General features: G+C 41.8%; 1 long non-coding RNA gene across 1 annotated transcript; it reads left to right on the forward strand.

The window, feature by feature from the left end:
• Positions 1-4,428: 4,428 nt before the first annotated feature.
• LOC148117920 (uncharacterized) lies at positions 4,429-13,711 on the forward strand. Its single transcript, XR_015736643.1, has 5 exons — positions 4,429-4,771; positions 9,378-9,411; positions 9,505-9,557; positions 11,350-11,594; positions 12,015-13,711. It is a non-coding gene; the product is annotated as an uncharacterized LOC148117920 (long non-coding RNA).
• The last annotated feature ends 2,131 nt before the right edge of the window (positions 13,712-15,842 follow it).

Raw genomic sequence — 15,842 nt, forward strand, 5'->3', positions numbered from 1 at the left:
AACTAAGAGTGGCCTTGGATGCAGATGTTGCTTCCCATGTCTCTCTCTGCTCAGCATCCTGGAGTTTATAGCATGGATGTGATTACTGGCATGTCATCTGAAGTGAAAGTTGATTCCCTCAAAACCCCAGAGGATCCCTTTGTGCAGAATGTTAAATAAATCTTAACAAGTTTGGAATTTCTTGGCCCTTTTCTTCTCTGTATATGTAAGTAGCTACCTCCTCTCTTTTTCTTCCTTCCTCACATACTTCCATCAAAAATATCACCCATAATTACTGAGATACAATTCATATATAAAAATAATGTAGCCACTTATAATTTGTGATTCAGCTTTTGCTCATACAAGGCATGTGTATCTGTACCAGTATCAAGCCAGGGAACATTTTATTCAAGAAACCCGCACCTTTTCATTCCTGTCTTCCATTCCTCCTTGCAATAAAAACACCAGTTCACTGCTCCTGTAGATCTGTCTATTCCTGGTATGCCATAAAAATATGCTATAAATATGTCATAGAATGTATAGAATTTAGTGACTAGCTTCTTTCACTTAACAGAATATATTAAACAGAACCATTTGTTGCCACTCCCATGTTCTGTAGACAAATCAGATTCTGTACCATCTGATGGTCATTAAACATATTTTCAGATTCAGAGTGTTGTAAATAAGCTGTCATTGGCATCTGACATGGTTGAAACTTGTTTTCATGTTTTCTGTGTATGCACTTAGGGTGTAAATTACACCGCAAATTAGCAAATTGCATAAGAACTCCAGGTTTGACTTATCAAGCAACTGAGAAGTTTTTTCTTTGGGAGACGCAGCATTTTATGTTCTGGTTAGAAGTTCATGAGGACTCACATTGGACACCTTGGGTTATTGTAGTTTCATGATGTTCATTCCTCCCCCGATTGGACCTTAAGTAGTACAGCACCATGACTGCTGGGCTGTGTTTTTTCCAAGTGATAATCACACTCAGAGACATTCTTCTCTTTCTTAGATAAACATCGGTGTACCCTTTGCTCCTGCGTAGCTGAATTGTGTATGCACTTGTCATTGAGCTGTAAGATTGGCGCGTGTATCATGAGTAGCAGTCACTTTCCAGGCATGTTATTGGCATACTTTCTCTTTTTAGATGGCTTTTACTGTCCTTGATGGTATGGATCCTTTGAAGTACACTTTTAAATTTTTTTATTTTTAAAAGAAATTTAACATTTATAAATGTTTTAAAGTTTTATAATGTTCAATTTTATGAAGTACTGTGACTTAATCTCTAAACCACATGGTGGGAGCTGGGGTTATAAACATTTAATGTTACCCCAATTTCATTTTATTTGGGGACTATATTCCTGAAAACTTTTATTTATTTGTTTATTTTTTGGGACACGGGGCCCATGTTGTCCTGGCTGTTCTAGAAATTGTTCACTGAGATCCATCTGCCCGTCCCACCAGAATGTTAGGATTGAAGGCATCATGCCCATTTTAGACCTAGAACTTTGATACCCTTTTACTTAATTAGTATGCACTGTTATCAAATTTATTCCTATCTTTAGATGAATGCAGAGAATGTAAATGCTGAAAAGTGAGGTGGAACATCATCTTCTGGACTTTAATGGCTATCACACCCTCAATCTCACATAAGCTACTGTAGATCAAGCCGATCAATATTCCCTCTATAGATGTGGGAGATGCTCTGTAGGTCTCACCCCTCTCTGAGGAACTTAGGGAAGAGAGTCTCTGTTCAATTACCCACGCTGCCGTGGACGGTCCCACACCCGTATACATGAGGGCAACACTGAAGACATAAGAGTGTTATTAAACAACATGACATTGTGAAAGGAAAGTCAAAGGGGAATGCTGGAGAAGCTGCAGAGGGAATAGCGGGATTAGGATGATAATGTTATTTCATTGCATGTATCTATGAAGTAATCAAAGAATAATAAATGTTTCTTCCTATTTTAAGTATTTTAAATTTTGTTTTATTTCTAATCATGTATGCATATGTGTGTGTATCCATGTGAGTGCCATGCTTCTAGAGTCCAGCAGAGGGAGTTGCAGTTATGAACCATTCAATGCCAAGGACTGGGCACTGCACTTGGGTCTCTTGTAAGCAGCAAATGCTCTCCACCACTTGACCATTGCTCCAGCCCATGTCTTGAGTGGTTTACGTTTTGATGTATTATAAAGACAGCTATTTGTTAATATTTCTTTGGTACCTTCCTTTGAGTTGAATAAAAATACAAGTGGGTCCTGGGCTTAGCAGAAGTTGTACTTGATATCTAATAGGAGAGTAGAAATTCAGTGAAAATTTTCATTACTCTTTCTCTTTTTATTCTGTAAGTTATGATTACATTCCTAACTCCACTATATGAGGTGCTAAGTATCCCTGTTTTTCCAAACAGGCTAATGGCCTTTTTCTATAAATTAGTAATACAGATGAAGGAAATCACCTTGAGTCAAATCAGAAGGTAAAATGCGGTGTGAATGTCAGAATGCTCATGGTTTGATCATGTGTCAGGCTGTGAACACGTCATTTGTGCCCTTTCTCTAAATGTCTGCCATCGACTTTTCTCTTTTTGCTTCAAGACATAAGAGGATTTTCTTCAGCTGATGATGAACACTCAGGACTTCAAAGGCAAAGAATTCCTGAAAGGTAACCCAGGGTGCTTCATGGTGTATGGATCAAGAAGCCCAGAGAACCACCACAACAGGTGGTTGAACAGTGGCCGTCCTCCCTGGACTCCATACATCTCCTGACAGGGCTGCAGCAGCATGTGGGAAGAGTTCAGCTGTGAAACCAGACAAGGACATTAAGAAAGAAAAGAAAGGCCTGCTGAAGCTCATCTCTGGTGCCTCCACCAAATGTGTGCCCCCCTGCCAGCCTCACCTAGTCTGGACTTGAAGCTGGGTGCAGGTCAGGTGTCCTGCAGGGAGCACTGAGTCCTGAGTTGCTGCTAGTGTGCAATCACGGCTGGGCAGGCTCCTGCCCCACAGATGGAGATGGCCCCGTGGTCTCAGGCCCAGTGGTCTCAGTGGCCTCAGCCCAAGATACTTTCATAGCAAGGCAAGTTCCCTGGACTCTTCAGTGCCCACTGCTCCAGGACCTCAGCAGGACTGCTCCTCCCTGGCTCCTGTCATGAATTAGGCCAGACCTGTTATCTGTGAAAGGCGCAGAGTGGTGTTTTCCTACCCTCCTCAGAGTGAGGCAGAGCTTGAACTTGAAGAAGATACTGAGTTCTTTCATAAAAATGAGAGTATAGTGGTTCAAAGGCACATTACAAAGAATTGGAAAGATTGGCCTTTTGGGGGGAGCATTGTAAAAATATATGAGAAGATTCCATGTCAAGAAATGGTAACATCACATCACAGAGTAAGGTCATAGAAAGAGTACAGATGTGGAATTCCAGCTCTCCAGGAGCTGAGCAGAGGTGGGCACCTGACTCCAGAACCCGAGCCTGGCTACCCCTGTGGGCAGAGTGAAGGAGGTACCTTGTGTGGTTTCTGTCCCTCTGGATTCTGATTTGTGAAGAATGCCTTGTACTGTCTAATGAATAATACAGAGAAATGCCTATATTTTGAAGATGTTTAACTAAAGCAGACAATTGTTTACAAGGCTTAACTGATTTATTTGCCTTTTTTAAAACTTAAACTTCCTTATAATAGCAAATTCTTTGAATTACGATTTTTAAAAATTACTAATTTATGAAATAATTGCTAAGAAGAAGTTAGATTTTCTTCTGTTGAGGTGAAGAGATTCTTTTGGGAATCAACTGCTCCTTCTCCTCTTCTCGCTGCCCTCCTCCTCTGGTTTAATTTGCTTCTTTTAGGCAAAAATTCAAGTTTCCCAAACAGACAACTGAATCGGTACCAACAAGGATCTAGGGCAGGGAGACAGTGGCTCCTGGAGAGAGGGGTCAGTGGCCCCACCATTCTGTTTTTATCAGAAATCCACCCAAAGACTCAATCTTCAATTTCATATTGTGGATTTTTCATTTTCCTAAAATGAAGTGGGTAAAGTAAGAAGAAAAATTAAGCACAACCGTTGACTAAAAATATGTCTTTGCTAACATAAGCATCTCAGTGCGTTGGTAGGGAAGGAAGAGAAATTGAAGTTGTAGCTGCTGTGTGTGAATGACTTTTAAACGCAATTCCCATTTTACCCTCAAGTGATCTGCATGCTCACAACACAGTAAAAATTGGAGAGACAATGGGGGTAAGAATTGCAGTTGTGTTGAAGTCAAAGGCTGTAAGGAACAAGGGGAAGTTCCCATTCATCCACTCTAAGACCCCTGCTATCTTGCATGTGTTACTAGATTTACACAGTGATGTGTCTTGTGCACAGTGTATACATCCCATTGCCATTATTACTCAGAATTGATCGATACTTGAGGTTTAAAAACAAATATTCTCTTCTCTACTCCAGCACCATTACTGACCAAGATATCCTGAGTGTGCTTGCTCTGTCTCTGAAGTTGAACATTAGCCAGCACACCAGTGGTTAGTTAAAAGGCAGACTGATGTGCTGGGTGAGTTTATCCAGGAGACCACTGGCTCCTGTGACTGTGGTGAAGCTCTGCAGGCCTTGCTGGGAGTGGCTGTACCCACACCTTGCAATTGCTGGAGGGTCTAACCAAGTCCATCTCTTTGTAGAAATCCTGTGACATCTGGTGGTGTTTTCTTCAGGTTTCATCTCAGCCAAGGGTCTGGGTAGTCCTAAGAACAGCTGGAGGAAAGACAGACTGGGAGTGAATGAGACTGTTCCAAGGTTCGCCTGTGGGTAAGTTAAGTAAGGAAATCAACATACCTTTTCCTTTTCTGGAAAATAGTCCCATGAATTAAAGAATCAAGTAAAGGCCAGAGATTCTATTGTCTTAAATGGATCTGTAATGTGATTGGAAGAGGAATCATTCCTACTAACCATTTTAATATAAAATCACCATTAAATTACAACATTACAACAGAAAGTTACATTACTTTCTGTTGAATTGAAAGATACTTTAGTAGGATTTCCAGATAACATAATAAGGTTTGGAGACATGGACTTTAGTTAGAAAAACAGCTGACATCAGCTTTCATCTGTGTGAGTTGACACCAACATGTCATTATATTCTTTACTTTTACAAATTGGTGCATTTTATAGAAATTTTAAAAGAGGAAAAAGACTACTACCAGCTAATTTTTTTTTTACCTGTCCTTTCTCCATATTTTTAGCTATGTGATTGACATATCCCTGGTAACAGTTTTCTGGTATAAATTTGCCTAAAATTTCATCTGCTGGTAGTTAATTAGATGACAAAACATCTATTGGATATTTTGGAGACAATAGATGGGTGTTGTAAAAAGGGCTTTTTACACAGTGGTGGTAATAATGAAGCTAGAATTTATCATTTCTTTTATGTTAATTTTGAGGACTGATTGAAAGGTTTCATTATTAAAAATCAATTTTCAACCATAAAAGAGTCCAGAAGAAGGGATTGTCAGGAGATATGTATGGGGTAGGTTTATAGGATGGAAGCACTTCTGCCAAATTCCAGAAAGATGTGCACATGGATATATCTTTGGTGTCCACTGGAGCTTTCTAGATGTCCACTGGTGTAAATGGATCAGAGCTTCTAGAACAGTCACAGAGACAATTTCATGCTCAGAGTCTTCAGTGGTGTTAGATCATCTGTCTGATTCTCAGTCCCTTCCAATCCCACTGATTCTGTGTTTCTACCTGGGAATTTGCATTTGGGCTTCAAACAGGAAAAGCACTCTCCAGCAGTGGGGGTGATCTCTGGGAGTGAGTGGTTGAACTGTGATTAACAGTTTAGTCTGCAATTTATTCTGCTCTGTGTAAACAGCATCTGGGAAACTATATGCCCTGCTCTTCTTTATTCTTCAGGCCCCTGGTTTTATAAAATCATCCGTTCTAGGTCTGTGACACATTATTATTAGTATTATAACTACAGAAGGATTTTAAAATTCTCATATTTATTCCATATTTCTAGTTATTATCTAGTATGGGAAAGTTTTTCAAGCCTTACTTATTTGCTTCTTTAATAAAGTGACATTTTAAAACAGTCATTTAAAAATATATTCATTCATTTTTAGTGGTGTGGGTCTCCCCACATCAGGTAATATAATCCCACATGGTAATGTCCAGTCTTGACTGCTAGGCCATCCTAGATCCTGTCAAGTTGTCAGTCAGTATTTACCACTGCATTTCTTTATGTTTATAAGTATGTATGAGGCAGGGTGTGGTGGGCAGAGCTACACATTTGTGATGGTTGAGTCTGATCTAACAGGACAGATGGGCCACAGGTGGGCACCAGAGTGGAATTCAGTCCCAGTGACTCTGGATCTCCTTCCTCTCTTCTTCCCTAGACAGCTGAGAGTACCATTTGAATTTCTTCTCATCTCCACTGGGATGTTCTGCTTTGAACTTCATTATCTAAAATGTTCTTTTCTTTTGATCTCAATCTGATATTGAGACCACAGCCCAATCAGTTTTTTGTATTTTCCCTGGCTGTAAGCCCACCGGAATGTCTATTTCCTTTATTATGTTACGCTGGCAACCCACCACGATGTGCAGAAGAAACTTCACGATGAGATTGACAGAGCTCTGCCCAGTATTGTCAGTGGATGGCACCCAGAGAAGGCACTCATAGGAAAAGAAATAGCAAGAACATGACTCATCAGTCTCAATAAGAATTTTACAGCAGGCCATGCATTGGTTCTTCCACCCAACAAGAGTCTAAGAGAAACAGGGGAGGGACATAGGAGATGAACGCAACCCATAGAAACACACAATCTTTAATACAGTCCTGGCTCTGATGTATCTTTTTCTGTTATTACAATAATACTAAGCAAGAGACACACAGAAAACCTGGGTGACCCTTGAAAATAAGCAGCTGAACCCCAGGAGTCTGGATAGTTATCTCTGCTGATGTCCTCAGGGTGCTGTCCCCACTATATGGTGGTTCGCTGCCTGTCACTTGTCTTGGCAGGCTGGCCTGACACTCCTCTCAATGGCTCCTCTGTGCAGTCCATTTTGCATGGCATTTGTGTATGTGGGTTTGTGAGTCAACTAGGAATTCTTTTCTTCCTGTGGTTTTGATGGTGTATTAGACTCCTTCCTGTCTAACTAGCATGACTTTCTGAAGTTCTTTGAGTGTCAGTGCCCTCTGCTGACCATAGCATGCATTACAGTCAGTGAGCTGGACAGATTCTCTCAGGAAGTATCCAGGTAAACCCTGTGAGGTGGCTAATGTTCCAGCTTCAGCTGTTTTGGAAAGCACCTAGATATGCACTAGAGGGGTGCCTGCCTTTGTGCTTTCATGAATTCCTAAGTATTGGTCACCTGCTGGTGGGATGCAGCCGTGGGTCCAGTTGTGCTGTGGGGAGCATCTCATGGCTGAAGTGCAGGGAAAGGAGAGCTCGGCAAGTTCCCACATCCTTGTCATCCTGTCTAGGGAGGGGATTGTTTGGTGGTGAATAGAACTTTAGAAAAAGAGAAGGCCAAACAGTTGGGGTACTTTAAGAGCTCACTGAGCTCTGGCCAACAACCTAAAGAAGAAGATGGGAGTAGAAGACAGCTGTGCCTTACATAGTCAACACTCAGAAAGGCAGCACACCCAGCAGAACCTCATGGTGACAGGCTGGCTTGTAGGGATTATACTGGGTAAGGATAGAGGTGTGGAGGTGGCTAGTGGCCTCCTGAAAGAGAAAAGTGCATGATCAGCAGGTGAACCTGCATTTCTACAGGCAATCTCCTAGCTGACCCCCTGACCTGCCACCCTGGAGCAATCCTTAAGGGCAGAAATAGGGAAGTCTCCACCCAGATGGAGAGTCCTTGCTTAACCTTGAAGTTGTCTTTAAAATTTCTTTATTATTTCATATGTGTGGGTTTGTGGAGGCTAATCTTGATTGTCATTTCCACTACATCTCTAATGTATGCATTCAGGCACTGGTGAGGGATTTTATTGATTGTGTAACTTGAGGTGTCAAGACTCACCCTAAATCTTGCACACACCTTCTGGAGTCAGCCCACAGAAAAGAACATGGAAGAGGGAAGCTTCTGTATTTTTGTCTATTTGTCCTCACTCTCTTCAAATCCATCTCTCCTGAGGCATTCCTTCACTGGTGTTAGACCCTGCTTTGGGATTTCAATGCACACTGAATTCCAGCAGCTCTCTGGGACTCACTTGGGAGTCCTGCAACTGACAAGGACTGCTGAGACATTCAGGTTCCTAGGCTGAAGATCTGCCATGTGCTTGTCCTTTCCATCTGGAGACCACATGTGTAGGACTAGTTGAACCTCTGCTTGTGAACGACTAATATAAACAGCCCTAAGTATATATGTTTCTGCATTTGTGGATGTAGGCTATGTATATGCATGCATGTTGTGTTTGTGTCTGTATGTGTGTCTGTGTCTGTATGCATGCGTATTATTTCCAGTAGCTCTGTCCTTGGTGAGCACTGACTAAAATTGGCTGTTTTGTCTGCTCTTAGTTTTCAATGAACCACATTCTGTTACTGAACAGCTCACCAATTGGGAAAACTGTCTGACCAGTGAACTCTCGTGCCCTGCTGTCTTGTCAGGTGTCTTTGCCTGCATTCTACTTGCTGTGATAGAATACTGACTTCAGAAAAGCAGACATTTCTTTTCAATTGCAGATAAATGTCTACCATAAAGGGAAGCCAGGACAGAAACTCAGAAAGAAACCTGGAGGCAGGAACAGAAACAGAGGTCATGGAGGAACACTGCATACTGGATTGCTCCTCATGGCTTTCCCAGCTTACTTACATATATCACCCAAAATGACCATTACAGGTCGGCACCACCCACAGAGGGCTGTCCTTTCCAAACCAAGCACTGATCAAGAAAACACGCCACATATTTCCCTTCAGGCCACTCTGATGGAGACATTTTCTCAACTATGGTTTCCTCTTCCCAACTGATCTTTGTATTGAGCTGAAGACAATGAAAGAAAGAGAGAAAGAAAAAAAGAATGAAAAGAATAGAGGGAGGAAGAAAGAAAGATAGAAACTTCTAGCATATAGGGTAACAGATGCATTCAACTGTGCCATTTTTTAAAAATATGAATGCGGGGTTTCCATTTTAGGTCCCCATGCTTTCTCAGCAGGCAGCACATGGACGGCCATCTCCCGATCTTTGATCTGTACTCTTTTCAGGGTCCATCAAACCTTCATAGGGACAGTGACATGAGCATTCCCACTGCTGCCCATAGCAATAAAATGGATGTGATGATTGAGTCCTGTGTGGACAATTTCAAAAGTCTGGTCCTTTATCCACAAACCTGCCATTTCTACATCAACTCACTTTCCTTGTCATTTTAGCTACATGTTATGATTTCTGCTATCTGTCTTACCTATTGCAGATGTTTCCTTAAAATTCTCTGGAGAAAAGATAAGGTACACTGTGGAGAGCAGGGACAAGGCATGTAACAGAATGATGACTGTTTGAATGGCTGTATCTGCATATTTTCCTGTTGATGTGCTTTTTAGTTTATGCTCTCATCTGGATTCCTCCCTGTGCATGGCTGGTGTGCAGCTGTATGGTGAGTTCCTTCTATGTGACCTGTGTTGGCCTGTTTTGTGATTTTGTTGAATTACCAGCTCTAAAAACATTCTGCCAATTTCTCAAAATTCTTCCAGACATATTAATTGGTCATTATGGTGGTTTGATAGAAATTGACACCCACAGGGTGTGGCACTATTAGGATGTGCCAAAAAACCCAGCATATCTAAGCAGACCAGTCAAGTTGTAGCCTCACCCTTTAATGGTTCCAGCAAGAGTTCAAGACAGCATCAAGTGGTGGTGACCTTGAATCTTACTAGTCTGAGTCTAACTCCTACTGGGTGCCCTCAGGGGACAGGTTTGGAGCTTAGGGCCCAGGGAACAGATGATCTAAAAACTCAAAACAGCAAACAATCAAACACAAACCAAGTAGGAAGAAATGTCTTTGATAGTTACCCCATTTAAGAATTAGGAAAAAATCTAGCCTGGATCCTATAGTCCTAGAACTTTGGAGGCTGAGGCAAGCAGATCTCTGTGAGTTTGAGGCCAGCCTGGTCTACAAGAGCTAGTTCTGCCTGGTGCTGGTGGCACACACCTTTAATCCTAGCACTTGGGAGGCAGAGACAGGTGGATCTTTGTGAGTTCAAGACCAGCCTGGACTACAAGGTCTATTTCCAGGATAGGCTCCAAAGCTAGAGAGAAACCATGTCTTGAAAAACCAAAAAAAGAGCTAGTTCCCGGACAGGTTTTAAAGCTACAGAGAAACCCTGTCTCTAAAAACAAGAAAACAAAATACCACCACCAACAACTGAAGAGTCCAGGAATAAGAAAATAAAAATGTAGATTCCAAAAATAAGAATGTAGAAATAAAGAAATATAAAGTTATAAGTCTAGGAGAATGAGAACAGACTGTCAGCAGCTTTCTCAGCAGATCAAGGATCATTCATTCACAGTGAGCTATTTTCTCAGATGTTTGGGGAGCTTAGGTCAATTTACAACTGGCTGTTTTATTTACAAGGCCAGAGTGTCTCTCTCTATAAATTGAGAGTAGTGTCCTGGCCATCCCTGATAAATGACAGATATGAACTGAGTTAACCTTTAGGAGACAGAGATATGTGACCTCTGGGTTAGACACTGTCTCCATTATGGAAAACTGGCACCACCAGAGGAGAGACATAAGACTCCATAAGACATAAGACATATGACATAAGATTTTACACCCAGAGGTACGAGGAGACAGTGGACAAATACAATGGTTTAATTAATGAGCTTTGATAATGGAGGTTATAAAATATGGCAGTCAGTATGTGAATTTTACCTTGAGATAATGTGAAAAGCTTTCTGCTATCTCCTAAGTTCTCAGTCTAAGAACCAGTTAATCCTAATTTATTAACCTTCTAGTATTACAAGCAGCCCCTTTTCTGACTAATTGCTAAAGATATCTGTTTTCTCACAATTAGTGGCTTTGGTTGTAATCTCCTCTAAAACATATTTCATGATGCCTGCCTAAATTACCCATTGACATTAGCACTCACTCCCCTCTTTAGGGTCTCTGCTGACCAACCCAAGGGTCAGGGCAAGGTTGTAAAAATTCTTTTTGTTGGGTCCAGTAGGGTCGCGCAAAAATGAGAATGTTATTCCTTTGTGGTCACTTTAAGAGCTAGCCATGCCCACCCCACAGCCACTTCTGACCTTGTCGCCATCTTGGCTTCCCCCTTTTCTGTCTGTCCCTTGCCATGTGCACACATGTTTTCTGTCTCTCTCTATGTTTGTCTATGTTTAGCTTTATGTATAACCTTATGTCCATTTACTCTGCTGACCACCGCATGCAGCCGCCTGACTCTGCCGCTCGCCCGGGGACCCTGCACTGTTCTGGCGGCAGCCTCTGCCTGGCTGCGAGCTGCCCGGGGCATCCCATCATCATAATTTTTTTAAAGAACAATATTTAATGCCGCGGACTCAAGAGATTCACCCGCTCCAATTTCCGGGATTGTATCAGAACCGAGGACTTCTCAACACTGACCCATGTGTTCCAACTGCCTGGACTCATTCCTACAAACAACACCGGCTTCTAATTGTAAGTTTCCTCACTCCAGCCAGCTTATCTGAGCCTTTTTAACCTGGGATTGACCGGTCCTCCTGGTGTTTCTGGGCTCGGGGGGTACTTCTCCGCCCCGTTGCTGGCATTCATTACGGCTTGCATCCTGTTAAGCCCGTGCATTCCCACACCTGGGGACCTGGGGCCCCCAGTTCTCTTCCTCTCTTATTTCACTCTTTTCTTCTTTCTTATCTTTCTCACGGACGGAAGGGCTGATCCCGTTCAGCCTTTAGCATCCCACATGGGCACCTCGGATGCCTGGACACGTTTTGGATGTTTGCTTGCATCTCAAACGGGGAGCCGTTCCCCATAGGCTCGAGATGCAGGATTTTCATGGTCTTGACCTGGGAAAGCAAGTCGTACCAGCCTAAATATGTCTTAAATTGTCTGTTTATGCAGGTTTTTCATGATTCAGACTCTGGATAACAAACAGGCGGCCCCTGGCTTTTAAAATTCCCACGGTTTTTCCATTCAGGCCACAACACGTGGCCGCCGCCATGTTCATTGGGGTCAGGTAACTTTATCGCTAGATTCACTGAGAGCCAGATCACGCAATCAAGCTCTCCCACTGTTATGTATGTCCTGCCTTTCTTCTTCCCCTCCTCGGTGTTCATTGAAATCCTCGTTAACTCTGATTACAGGTGTTTTACATAGTGACATGCTTTCTGATAGGGCCCATCAGAGGCACGCAGTCTGCCTAATTCCTGTTTAATCTTTCTATGTATAATGATTGTTCATTTCATCTCGTTTCAGACTACAAAATCATATGTCTCATATTTTAAACTGGTATGAACTTTTAAGCTGTTTTCTACCATTGTCAGTTCTGCCACTAATCTTCATGTTACAAACAGTTTTTTTCTTTCTGTCTGCCTTTTTACAAATATGGATCTTACCTGTTAAGAGTCAATACAGTCAAACTCAAACCCAACCTTCCAGACAGATTCTTTCCTGCAGCTATACCTAATAATCAGCCCTCAACTGCTCAGAGATCTGGGGAATGCTATATTTAATTATTTAAAAACCTTTTCATAACAAAAAGGGACAGATTGGCTCCTAGAAAGCACTCTGTTTCCTCCGAGAAGACAGAAGACCACCATCCATCTGCAGTTTGCTTCTACTGCCAAGCACTGACCATTGGGCAAAAAATTGCCTTTCACCTAAACTGGAGACCTCCAAATGTGGACAAAATCACTGGAATCGACAGCCTAGATGCCCAGGGTCAAGGTAGGCTGGTCTTCCTACAGATTTCTTAGCCCACAGGGTCTTCTAAAGCCTGACAGGCTCTGCGCTAAACAACAAGGTCAAATGCAACCTTCAGTGACCAGGGAGGACCCAAAAGAGTGGCTCTGGATGCCAACCAAGTAAGTTCTCTGTCATTTTTTAATCAGTAACTCAAGTAACATCTTATCCTTCTCAAAGATCTCTGACAGTCTGATAGCTAAGAGGTTTTGTCAGGTTGTCTCACCAAATAAAAATACTTTTCATTATAATTTCTGTTTTTACAAACCCAAGGAGTTCTTAATGCTATATATATATATATATGACTTCTATTTTTCTTATAAGTTCCAGGGACCAAATTAAAGAACCCATCATAAACAGGTCAGATATATACCCCTCAATTCCCTGGTCCAAAATTTTTTTCTCAATTTAACTTTGTCCTCTGTTCTGCCAACACCCTAACCAGGTACAAGGGAGACCAGATATTTCCATGCCACAGACACCTGTCCTGTTGGGAGCAAAGACCAACTATGCCAGGATGTGTCCAGCACCCAGCTTCTCTCGGATCTCCCTCACCGCCCCCCCAAAGATGATGCCCACAAATCAGCTGGAAGCAGTCTTGAGAATTCATCGCCCCAATTCCTTCAAACTGTAATGTCTATCCTTCTACTTTTTATTATAAAAAGGATCCAGTAATGTTATTCCTTTGCGGTCACTTTAAGAGCTAGCCACGCTCACCCCCCCAGCCACTTCTGACCTCGTTGCCATCTTGGCTTCCCCCTTTTCTGTCCATCTCTTGCTGTGTGCACATGTGTTTTCTGTCTCTCTCTCTGTTTGTCTATGTCTCCCTTTCTTTAAGTAATAAATGTTTAGCTTTATGTATAGCCTTATGTCCATTTACTCTGCTGTTCACCGCATCCAGCCGCCTGACTCTGCCGCAGGGGACCCTGCACTGCTCTGACGGTAGCCTCTGCCTGGCTGCAAGCTGCCTGGGGCATCCCATCATCATAATCTTTTTAAAGAACAATAAAGAACACCACCAAGTCTAGTAAACCAGAAGAAAACTTTATTCCAGAAACCAGATCCCAGGAAAACCAGGAGCAAGCTCAAAAATAAAAAGTAAAAAATAAAACACCGTGGGGTGCAGAAACTTATCAGCTAGCTGAGACCACAGGCAGAGTTCAGGCTTCTGACACTGTGGCATTGACTAGTTTCTGACCCCACCTTTTATAGTTAGGACACCAAGCATTAGGTCTGGGTAAAGGAATTTTTACAACCTTGCCCTGACCCTTGGGTTGATCAGCTGAGACCCTAGGGAGGGGAGTGAGTGCTAATGTCAAGGGGGAATTAGGATTAACTGGTTCCTGGGCTGAGAATTTAGAAGAAAAACCTTTCACACTGTTTCCAGGTAAATCTTCAGATACTGACTTCCATACTTTACAACCTCCATTATCAGAACTCATTAATTAAACCTTTGAATTTATCCACTGTCTCCTGGTACCTGCAGGTATAAATTGGGGTCTTATGCCTCTCCTCTGGTGTCGCCAGTTTCCCATAACAGAGACAGTGTCTGATCCAGAGGTCACATATCTCTGTTTCCTAAAGGTTAAATCAGTTCACATCTGCCGTTTATCAAGGATGGTCAGGACACTGCTCTCAATTTGTAGAGAGACATTCTGGCCTTGTAAATAAAATAGCCAGTTGTAAAATGACCTATGCTTCCCAAGCATCTGAGAAAATAACTCACTGTGAATGAATGATCCTTGATCTGCTGAGAAAGCTGCTGATAGTCTGTTCTCATTCTCCTAGACTTATAACTTTATATTTCTTTATTTCTACATTCTTACTTTTGGAATCTACATTTTTATTTTCTTATGCCTGGACTCTTCATTAGTTTACTTAGGTTCAGAGCTTTATGTGTCCTTCTTCCTATATCCTAAACTTCTACATTCTAATCTTTAGTGTCTATATTTCTATTTCTATATTTTTGTTCTTGTTTTCAGACCCTTCATTTTTGTTCAGAGATAATGCCTGGTGCCCTTACTATAAAAAGTGTGTTCAAAAATCAGCCTTTTGCCACAGCCTAACAAACACCATCTCTGGCTGTGGTCGGTCTCAGCTAGCTGATAAGCTTCTGTGCCACGTGGTGTTTTATTTTTATTTTTTATTTTTAAGTTTGCTTCTAGTTTTCCTAGTATCTGGTTTCTGGAATAAAGTTTGCTTCTGGTTTATTAGACTTGATGGTGTTCTCATCTTTGCATGACCGCCCTGGACCCAACACAACAACAAAAGAGAATAAGGAAAAGCCAAGCAGTGGTGACATAATACTTGTAATCCTAGCACTTGGGATGCTGAGGCAGGAGGATATCAGTGAGTTCAAGGCCTACCTCATTTACCAAGCAAGTTCCAGGAATGGTAAATAGAGAAACCCTGCCTCAAAAAACAAAACAAAACAAGACACAAAAACAAAAGAGTTAGAAAAGTGCTCATGAAACACCATGAACCAACTAGATTGCACTTAATAGCAATCGAAGGTGAAATAAAAAAGGCAAAAAATGTCTTTGATGAAATCCAACCTGCTTCCATTGTCAAAGCTGTACAGCCAGAAGAACTAGAAGGAACATGTGCCCATCTATCAAATTAAAAAAAGCTAGACTCTCATATGATCATAAAAGATGAAAATCTTATGAGGAAAAACTTGAAAATGCAGCAGGAATTCGTGCTATTCTCCATGACTTTCAGAGTTCACAGAGTTCACTCTGCCTTCTAAGTGATGGGATGATGATAGTAAAGGAGTTTTCTTCCTTTTCTTGTATATTTAGTTTAATTTTAAATTTATTCATGTGTTTCTGTGTGTGTGTGTGAGAAAGAGTGAGAGAGAGAGAGAGAGAGAGAGAGAGAGAGAGATGGTGAGAGAGAGAGAGAAACAGAGAGAGAGACAGAGAGACAGAGGGGGGTTAGTATAAAGTTATAATCCAGACACTTTCTAGGTCATATGTCAAAAGTTTT

The sequence above is a fragment of the Myodes glareolus genome, chromosome 25 (assembly GCF_982192425.1).
Source record: "Myodes glareolus chromosome 25, mMyoGla1.1, whole genome shotgun sequence".
In the NCBI taxonomy this organism is placed as follows: Eukaryota; Metazoa; Chordata; class Mammalia; order Rodentia; family Cricetidae; genus Myodes; species Myodes glareolus.